Source organism: Chaetodon auriga, chromosome 9 (genome assembly GCF_051107435.1).
Source record: "Chaetodon auriga isolate fChaAug3 chromosome 9, fChaAug3.hap1, whole genome shotgun sequence".
Classification (NCBI taxonomy): domain Eukaryota; kingdom Metazoa; phylum Chordata; class Actinopteri; order Chaetodontiformes; family Chaetodontidae; genus Chaetodon; species Chaetodon auriga.
In genome coordinates this window covers 17,531,600-17,542,444 of record NC_135082.1, presented here as the reverse complement: position 1 = coordinate 17,542,444, position 10,845 = coordinate 17,531,600, and the positions used below count along the sequence as shown (strand labels likewise).

Genomic DNA, 10,845 nt, shown 5'->3' with positions numbered 1-10,845 from the left:
ATAGAGACAAATAAAGCTGTCCTCATTTTCATTTTCAAAGGACACTTTCTGTAGCTGAGAAGAAGTTGGTCAACGGGCTTAAGTCTGTGCATGTATATATCCTTGGAGGGTTTAAAAATGCCTTAATGTTGTGCACCATACATGCTAAACTGTGATGGTGTATGTGTGTGTTCATATTTAACGTTTGGTGTAACTGGTTCCACAAATGGTAAGATTTGTGTTTGACGATGTGGGATGAAGTTGGGCAGTATGTGGTGAGATAAACTGTCCTTTTCAGAAAACAGCTCCAGACTGATATCCAGTTTGTGGCATAGTAAACTGATTTATATGTGCAGAGTGTGGTTAACATGCGTAATGAAAACAGCTCGAGATGGGCAGAATGCTAAATAGACATTGTTTGCGAAACAGTTGACTTTGTGATTGACATTTAAGGAGAAAGGAGATAATGGTCTGTTCAAGGACAGCCTCGACGTACACAGAGCTTTATGCTCTATACCCTTTCCCCCCCTTTCATTTGTAATTCATTGATTGATGCCTAATACTTCAAAATAATTAAATCCTCTCATGTTAGTATTTTGGAGACCAAGGCTTTAAAGGGGCTTTGAAGTCAAATCATAATTCAAATGAAGACTTTTAATTGGATGTCATCAGTCATGTATTAAGAGCACATGTCACCTTTAATAACACTAACTGTCGTTTTAAAACAAGTCCCCTTAATTGGTTGCAGTGTCTGGTCCAAAACTAGCCTTACACTCGACACTAATCTTTGCCTACCGCAGGCAAAATGTCTGCCTGCATTGGACAAGATGTGAATATTGAACATCAGCAGCATTTCCACAGCTCGCTGCCATTGCCCATTAGACATCAATATGTGAAGCTCTATCTGTATAATGTCGAGGCTGTCCTTAAAACTTTTTGTGATGGATTTTTCCGTAGCAAGCCGAGCTCGGGGGAGTGTGATGGGGGAGACGGAGGAATTAAGGAGCATTATGGAGCATGTATCAGGGCAGGGAGGCAAAAGCTAGACACTGTTCATTTAGGAGAGGGGAGAAGCTGAAAATGAATGTTTGAGGGAGGTTAGAGAAGGAGAAAGTCGCTGACTTCTGTTCCTCATAACTGTATTTCAGTACATTGTTGAGGCAATTGTACCACTTTTCAAAGGAAATATCTCTGTTATTAATAGACAACATTTATCCTACACCAGAGTACACTGCTTAACCTCCAAGACAGAGAATACACACAACCTTTCAAAGGTGAATGGATACACCTTGACATGGAACCAGCTGTCTTTCACTGCATCACAAAGAGCTTTGAATTCTCTTTGAGTTTATCGACTCTTTCATACAATTTGAATGCATTTGATGTTAATAAGTGCAGTTCTTTAAAGGCATGCTCATTAGAAATCCAGAAAAATGACACTGTGAAGTGTCTCAGCAGCACCCTCATTCACATTCACATTCAAACGTCATGGAAGAACTCTTCATTGATGTCAGTGTGAGGTCAACAGCTTGCATTCGGTCTCTTGTATCAGGCAATAGAATGAATGAGTCATAGATGTTGAGTCAGTCGTGTATTTAGAATAAATACGGAAAATGAGACTACAGCTGTAACTTAGTGGATAAATCGATTAGTAGAGCGGCAGAAAGTTACAATTAATAATCATTTCATGGTTTACGTCATTTTTTACAGACAAGTTCCCAAAAATTAACTGGTTTCAGCATCTAAAATGTAAGTATTTGTTGCTTTTCTTTGTCTTCTAGAAGAGAAATTTAAATAAGTCAACTTCAAAACTCTGAAGGACATTTTTTTTAGATTAATTGATAAAATAAGATTGGTAAATTGTTGACAAAAATAATCATTATTTGCAGCCCTGAAATGACATTATGGATTGTCTTTTCTCGAAAATAAAAAGCATTGATTTACACGTGTCAGACTTTAATTTCTTGTATTTATCCACAATTAAACAAGAGTTAAATCTCAGATTTTAGCCAGCAGGTGTTCAGGTCGCAGTCTATTTATTTTTTCTGCATGGCTGTTATTTCTTTTATCGATGTCATGGCACCATACTCTCTAAAGACAGGTCTTTGAAGAGTAAAACATCTGTCAAATGAGTAATATAAGGAAGAAAAATCGAATTTAGAAACACTGACAAATCATGTACAGTGATGTAAAACAGTAAGTGGGTGCAGGGTGGGTTTTCGCATTATTGTAAGTATTTCAGCATTTCCCTTTGAATTGGTAAAGCTGTGTAAAATGCTTTTCTCCTTACAACACAATTCCTGCATATTAGCTCCTATTTTATTACTTTCTCATAACTCTCACAGCACTAGTGAGTAATAGAAGAGTAACAAAGAGAGCAGTTCCCACACTTTGGACAGGTGACCCATGCAGTGTTGAGGTCAAAAAATATTTCTAACTGACCCTTCTCTGCGCATCTTTTCCGTTGTACTTGTTTTTGTTCTGCATAACAGAGAGCACAGAGAAGGTCTCGTTCCTCAGGGGGACAGAAATCACTCTGCTCTTGTGAGCCAGTCAATGACAACTGTGTAGCCTGCAGACACGCTACAGTATGTGACTTTCACTGTGGCCTCTGTGCGGTCCAAATGCTGTGGCTGTCTTGTTTTCCTCACTCCTTTGTACAGTAATAATCAGATACTAGCATTTTTTTTCTTTGCTTTATGGCCGGGCCGATAGGGAGAAGACTGGTGGTAATGCAACTGAATAAACTGAGATAATAAACTGAGCAGATGTGTAAATATATGCTGTAAGCGATTCATGTTCTTATAAATCTCCAGATGGAGGTAACATATACAGAAATATGGCCAGAGTATTTAAATGTGTGTTGTTAGTGGTCCCCTTGTAGAATTTACTGACAGAGGTAAGATATGCAGAGGAGAGTCTGGTATTTCAGGTGCATTTACTTACATACGTCTTTGCTTTGACATGAGGTGGAAATGATGGAGATGAGACCAAGAATGAAGCCTCTGGTTTAAGAAAAAACAAGCTAAGGGTGCGTGCTTTGGTGTTCTGGCTTTATTCATCAAAAATTACCAGGAAAAATGTAGTATTTTGTTTTTGCAAATTCTCCTCCAGATGACCTTCAAGCTGCACTTTCACAAATTTGAAACACTGTAGTGGGTAGCAGCAGGAAATCGACAATATCAAATCTCCATTTCCATCCACCCCTTTGCTCTATCAGGCTGTTTGGGATAATTCAGAAAATGGAAAGCGAAGAAAAGTGACAGCTGTGATACTTGGCAGTGTGCTCGCTCTGTGCACTGTAGGGAGCTAGGAGCTAGGAAGTGAGGGAGTAGGAGCTAGGGATTAATAGTTATGGGGCTGGGGACCAAAGTCTGAGTACTTTGTAATCATGTGGCTGCCTAACCCCAGTGTTAGCGAGGTTGATGAGCATGCGTCCCTGCTGACACACACTCTCTCTACATCCACTCTGCTGAATATTAATATGGAGGAGAGAATTCCTCTGAGCCCCATTGTCAGACGGCCCTATTGTTCTCTGCTGGCCTCTCTCTTGGCGCGTGTGTATGCGTGTGCTTAGTATTAATGCGTAAGTTGGTGTCTACATTGTGTGCTTATGCATATTATGCCCATGTCTTCATCCCGCGTGTGTTTCGGCTACAGCAGAGCAGCAGTTAAAGCGGCAGCGAGGGAGATGAGGGGTGTGTTCGCGGCCCACCATGGCCCATAAAGACAACTGGCCTGAGAGCACTTGGACCAGCCATCAGGGCCCAACATTGGCAATTATTTCACCTAGAGGCACAATCTGTAAAATGAACACTCTCATTAAAATAGCCATGTGTGTGCATGTGTGTGCGCGTGTGTGTGTCAGCACAAGTCAATTTAGAGGCATGGCAAATATATAGCAGCACAAATGCTTGTCTTTCAATCAAAGAGTAATTTGCTGTTTATGATGTTTGACTGTGGATGTGTGCTCATGTTTTTGTGTATTTACACATTTCTTTGTGTACGTGAGCACATCTGTGAGTGTGGGTGTGTGTACATCTGTGTTTGTGTAGGTGTGTATGTATCTGTATGGATTTATGTGTGTGACTGTTTAACTACCCCGCACACGTAACCTCCCCATCTCTGCCTCCCTGTTTCTCATTTACTGAGCCAGCGCCAGAGAGAGGGAGTGTGGGGAAACGAGAAAACAAGTGATACGGGGGGAAAGAGAAAGCGAGGAAAGGAGACGGAGAGATGGTGAAATAGAGGCGGAGAGGGAAGGAGGAGGGTGGAGGTTTAAACAGGAAAAATGAAGTGAGGCTGGAGTGAAAAAGGGAGAGAGGAAGAGACGAGGGCCGGTAGAGAAGAGGGGAAGATGGAGAAGCAGAGGCAGGAAGATGGGGGGAAAAAGAAAGAGGCGGAGGAGGAGGCAGCAGATTTATGAAGCCATTGGAATGTAATTTGGAGGCAGAAATTACTGTCAGCCTGAGCAAGGTTTAAAGTCAGTGAAGCCTGAATCCAGGGCCTGCCTCTGTATGTGTGTGGTTGTGTGTGTGGCAAGTATCACAGACAAATGGATGGTAAATGCGATGCAGAATAATACCACAGAAGCTCTGCAGTTACTTGTCATACGCACCGAACCCACACCGTGTGTGTGTGTGTGTGTGTGTGTGTGTGCGCATGCACATTTTTACTACTCCTCCATGCATGAGTGACGTGACTACATGGCATCGGAACATAACCCAGCATTCATATTTAACAGCTCATATTTCATCTATGCTCGGAGACACATATATACACACACACACACACTTGTTCACGCACACACACTTGCGCTGGCACTGAATTCTTGTCAGGCTCTGAAGGCCATGACTACGGCAGACTCAGTCGAGGGTGTCGGCGTGGACAGAGCGAAGGCTGGAGGGAGCAGAGCGGGAGAGGAAAAGACAGAGAGATTGTGTCAAGGATAGACAGAGAGGAAGAAAGGTAGAGGTGGGAAATGAGAAAGAGAGAGGGAGAGACTCTAAGAGGGGCTAAAAAGAAGAGTGAGAGGGATGTGACCAGCTTTCTAACACAGCAACACACAGCTTCCATTTAGCATGAGAGGGAGGGGCAGAGCAGGAGAGAGATGAGGGAAGCGACAGGACGGGGATAAGCAGCAAAGATCTGAAGGGAGGCTCTGGGCTGTAGCACACACCGGGGGTTGGCTTCATTTCTGCCACTAATTTCTACTCGGACTCCTCATCAGCTAGTTGCAGTGGACAGATGAGGAAAAGCGCAAGGCTGGTCGTCTTCTGTGTTTTTCTCACTGTCAACAGATTCAAATGTGTTCGTCTGCCTCCCGATGCTTTCTGGCCTCCCTCACCTGACTGTGGCACTCAGCGCCAAGCTCATTTGTTCTTACACGGACATGAGTCTTAAAAACAGATCATAACTGTACAGTTTCATTTAAAAAAAAAAGGCTCAGTGATTTCCTACAACATGTGGGCGTTATAGTTTTAGAAAAGTCATTCCAACTGGAGGAAATAGTACGTTTGTTAGGGGCTATTTTCAGACACGGACTAATACACAGAATATATAGAAAAATCTAAATTATTGCCAACCTTATCCTTGAAATTATGGACATTGTAATGATATATAACTGATTTCTGCTCCCAGCTCAGCAAACACCTCCTCTGCAAAGGGCAGCAGTGGAAGTCCACAACTGGCTGTTTGCAAAGCAACATAGCTGGCCCCGATAATCTGATTGGATGAAACGTGGACGCTCATGCCGCCTAACCACTTAGTGTATCGTCCAGATTTGGAACACAAAATAATGTCACCAAAAAAAAAAAACAAGAAAAAAAAAAAACACACAACAAGCCCTACAACAGCCCTCTAGTAAGTTGCGCATTAATCCGGCCCTGACTCTGTCTAAGTCACTCAGAAATGGAACAAATACGTTTAGAGAGACGCAAGTGCACTCCTTTAACAAAGCAGTACAGTAGCTTGTACTGTAAGTGGAACTGATGTACTAATGTTCATATCACTTTTGTCCCCTGTTTGATCTGTTTGATGTGACAAAACTGTGTTTTCTGAGGCTTCTATGGTTTTAAATATAATCCACAGGGAAATGTCATCTCTTTTTTTTTTTTTTTTTGCCATTTAATGCTAAGCACTGACATCTCTTAAAGTGTGACTGCAGGATTGTGAGCCGGGGCTTTAAAAATTTACAGTGTTTTTGTAGTTGCACGCATGCAGAGGAAAAAAACGGCACGGCGTTGATAAATGACAAATGAAGACAAACGTGTTGAATACAGTCGGCAACATTTTGGTATTATCGGCTTCGCGTGGCAGATGTGTACCCGGGTGTTTTGTGCGCACACCAGCCTCGATCAGCAGCTGTTCCCCTAAAATGGACACCTCACACACACCAACACACACTCATGCAAAGTTCTCCAGATCTTAGCCACACTTACATAAATAAATAGTCATCCTCACAGCCTCTGTTACGTGCTCACACACACACACACACACACACACACTTTTGTTGCTCTTTTGACCTGTGAACTTTCTCTCCTTCTCACTGACGCGCGCACACACACGCGCACACACAAACACCAGTCCTCTGTTCTTTGTTCTTCTAGCCAGTGATAATGATAGCAACACCATTATGCACTGTGACAACACTACCTCCCACTTACACTCTATGGCAGTTCACACCATAGTACAGTCTCTGCTTCTGTCTCTCTGCTTCCCTCCATCTCTCTCCTCTCACTCACAGGAGTGTTGAGGTCAATTATCTCTGAATTTGCTTATACAGTATATCGACTATTTCAGGCTGTTGGAACGTGTTAAGTAGCATCTGTAGATTATTTAGAAGGTTTTGACGTTTTCTTTGTCTGACATTCATCCTCTTTTAACGCCTTTTCTTCCCGTTCGCTGTTTCTGTGTTTTTCTGCCACCTTTTTTGGTGTCTTGCTCTATTGCTTCGACCTTCTCGTAGCTGTCTGTGGTTCCTTTTCTGTCTTTGTCTCAGATTCTCTTTCTTTTCTCCCATTCACCTCTTTTTTCCTCTCTTTCATCATTGCTTCTTTTTTTTTGAGTTGGGCAAAATGGCAAAAGGTTTTCTTTTATGACAGTTGATATTGATATTTATCTTCCCATAAATTAAGTCTGGATTTCTGTTTAGTTTAAGATCACACAAAGATTACTGAGTAGATTCAGAGCCTGCATGACCAAGAATTGTATGAGCTGCAAACAGAAAATGAATTTAAGTAAATAATGCAAAAAGAAACAAAGTCTTTTCAGTTGGTCTGCTTCAGTTCATCAGTTAAAATCCCTCATTTTCACATTTTTGCATCTTATCAGCACCACGTCTTTTGTGAAGTAATGACACAACAGCATGTGATGAGTGTGGGAGAAAGCACAGTAATGTTACGGTTTGTTGCAGGTTATCTTCTCTGAGAGCCTTGCGACTGATTCTGGGGATGGGTCTAATTACTGGTGACAATGCAAGCACTTGCGCTCTGCTTGCACTATTAGATGGTAATGCTTCAGGTGATTTTTGTGCTATTTCCCCTCTTTATTAGAACATGTTTTCAGCTGCGTTCATCCAGCCTCGACTCCAATCAGTTGGGACTCTGTGTGAAAACGTAAATAAAAACAAAATGCAATCATTTGCAAATTAACTGTTTACTGACAGCGGTTTTACAAAGTGTTTCCAGGCCCATATAGTAATATCCTTTATACAATCACATGTTCACAAAAACCATCCTCACTTGTGATTGACTGAGCCTTTCCAGGATGCCCCTTTCATACCCAATCATGATACTACCACCTGTTACCAATGAACCTGTCTACCTGGTGTGTGTTAACAGGTGTGTTTGGAGCATCCCACAACTTTCCCAGTCTGTCGTTGCTCCTGACCCAATGTGTTTGAAATGTATTGCTGCCATCAAATTCAGAATAAGCTGATGAGGTGAACCATTAAATATATTATCTTTGTGCTGTTTTGGACAAAGCGTATGCACACAGTGTCCCAACTTCTTGGGAATCAGGGTTGTAATGTACATCAAAATATACTCTACATGTGTTTTGAGCCAGACTTTAACATTTAACGGACTGTCTCATCCCCTTTAAGTGGCCAAAATATCGTCCGACCACTGAGGTCTTCTTACCTTATTTATCCACAGCAGCTCTTTCAGCTTGTTGTGACTGTTGATCTGTTACTTGTTCCTTAGTTTTTTAGAGGTAGCGCTCACCTCCCTGTCTAACTGTCTAATTTTTGACACATGTAAAGACATTTTTGTGTTGGCATTAGGTTATTAGTAGGTTGTCAAGCTGTGTAATTTATTGACTCTATATTGAGTTTTCTTATCAAGCCAGTCTTCTATTGCCATCTGTGTTAATGCCCAGCCCCACCTTTTACATGTAGGTTAAATGTATTTCAGTTCATTTCAGGTGTATCTGAGGGATTGTTGACAAAGCATGAAAATCCAGGTGAAACTTTGTACATTAAATGCTTTCCTGCTTGCCCTTTCTGTGTGCATATGAACGTGGTGGCAGTGTTCCTGGCTTTGTTCCCTTCCTTTCTCTCTACGTCTCCTCCTCTGCTTCTTCTGAACAGTAGCCAGGACAAAACTCCAACAGTGATAAGATGAGAGCAAGCCACTGAGAGGCGAGCAGTGCAAATGGGAATTTTCAATTGACGGTTCCTGAAACCTATTGTATTGTGGAAAGGAGTAAAAGAGAGAGGATAAAGAAGAAGGATGGAAAGAGGGGAGCATAGATGGAGGCGGACAGGGAGACAAAGTGAGCTGTAGAGTTTTTGCCCCGGAGGAAGCCGGTTTCCAAAGAGAGAACGAACAGCAGAGGAGGGAGAAAACGAGACTCTGAGATAAAGAGAGTGCTGCTGGAGACAAGAGAAGAGAGCAGCGGAGGAGGAGGAGGTGAGGACGGACTAAAGAGTGGAGGACAGGAGGTGAACAGGCAGGACGGCAGCGGGGATGAGAGGGAAGGAGGGAGAGGTGGTCTTGAAAGAAGACACGAGGGTGGAGGTGGCAGAGATGGGCGGACACACACGCCCAGAAACACACACACGACACCCAGAGTGAAGGTGTTTTGCATAAATATGGTGCGAATAATGAAAATGCTGGCGGCTTCATTTTAAACACAGCAGCTAATAATTAAAACAGTCAGACCTCACACTGTGGGCTACACAGTGCAGAGATTTCTATGCATAAGCGGTAAATAAACTGCATTATCTCTCTGGGGGCTCTCTGAGGGCTGTGGCCTTGGGTGTTGACAATATATTCACAGCGCTGCGTGCTTGAGTCCAGCTACTTCACCCACTCACTTCACCTCCAATTAGGGTTAGACAAACATGCAGGTTTAATGATGAGTGTTCACATTTTTCCGACCGAAGCGGCAGCTGACCAAAAATTCCATATCTTTCAATTAAAAATCTGACCATTTTAATGGCGAACAGAAACTCAGATTTAACATGATTCACTGTTTCTCCCAACATGTTAATGTTGGCAGGATGGCAATTAGACCATGGGCCACTGAAAAGCCAGTGAAAGCCTCGCAGATGAAAGCTTTTAGGTGGGTTGGCGGCTCCTTAAGGCAGGGTGAGGCAGGTTTCATTGCAGGTTTTACAGACTGACACCCCTGAAGCTGTGAGTAAAATCCTCCCACACCATGCTGGAATCATTTCTCTGCTTAGCCATCTGCGATGAAGAAATAATATTCATAAAAACATATTCAGTTGCTGCAGTGAGACAGGGGCCTCCTTCACATCAGCAACGGACAACGTGACCTGGCCAATGTCTGAGAGAACCACAAACAGCTTTAAAATTGGCCTGTTATATCAGTCTAACACTGCTCTCTATCAGTACAGGAGGAGTGCCTTACATCTATCTGCACAAAAAAATATATATATATCCACACCCATCTGCCTGCAATATTATATGCCAGGACCAGGAGATGCTATGATATACCCCATCTCTCGGCAAAACACACATTTCCACACACAGCCCAGCATGCATACGCATCGTCTCATGACAGTATGTGGATAAATCATCCCATTAAATATGATTGAGGGTTTTTCCAGCTCAAAGCATTTACACACTCTCTCTCTCTCACTCTGTGTGTCTCGCTCAGAATGAGGTATGCACAGGAAGTATCTGCACACAGGAAGGCAATTTATGGGCCGGACACCCTCACACACACTGATACACACACACACTCATACACAACAGTCCACCAGAAGGCACTCTTAGATAGGTCACAATAACTCTCGCTAGGTTGAACTTAGCACTTATGCGTTTGGAGCAGAATCCCTAGAGTCTTTTGTGTGTGTGTGTGTGTGTGTGTGTGTGTGTGTGTGTGTGTGTGTGTCCAATAAGATGTGAAGTACGTGCGGCCTCCTGGTGGCAGGCTAAGGCACAGTACTGAAGGTTGGGATCCAGCTGACAAGCTTTGTTGCCTCTCACCCACCAACACTTTATCTCTCTCCCTTTCTCTCTATTATTTCCTGTCAGTTTCCATTTCATTATTATCTCTGGAAGAAAAAAATATTTCACAGCAGCCCGACTCTTTAAAGAGAAAAAAACACAAACAAAAACAAACAAAAAAAATGCTGTTTCTCGGTTTTTACCTCAGTGTGAGAGTTCTTTCTCTTATGATCTTATCATTTTTATTATGTTATTGGACCTATTGTCCTTTAAAATGGTCTTTGTGTTTTATTGTGTTATCGTATAGTCTTTGCTATTTTTGATTGTACAGCACTGCTGTTATTTTTAAATGCGCTTTATAAATAAATTAGGATTGAATTGCTGCTGAGTAAAATGAGTGAACTAAAACCGATGCAACTCCTGCCAGTCTGTCAGTCAGCAGTCGTTG

The 10,845-nt window shown here is 42.4% G+C and overlaps 2 protein-coding genes across 7 annotated transcripts in view; one reads left to right on the top strand and one right to left on the bottom strand.

Annotated features, from left to right (window-relative positions):
• Nucleotides 1-10,845, top strand: part of macrod1 (mono-ADP ribosylhydrolase 1) — a 109,214-nt gene that overhangs the window by 33,534 nt on the left and 64,835 nt on the right. The window lies entirely within an intron of this gene.
• Nucleotides 1-10,845, bottom strand: part of flrt1b (fibronectin leucine rich transmembrane protein 1b) — a 78,088-nt gene that overhangs the window by 54,546 nt on the left and 12,697 nt on the right. The gene's annotated exons all lie outside the window — the stretch shown is intronic.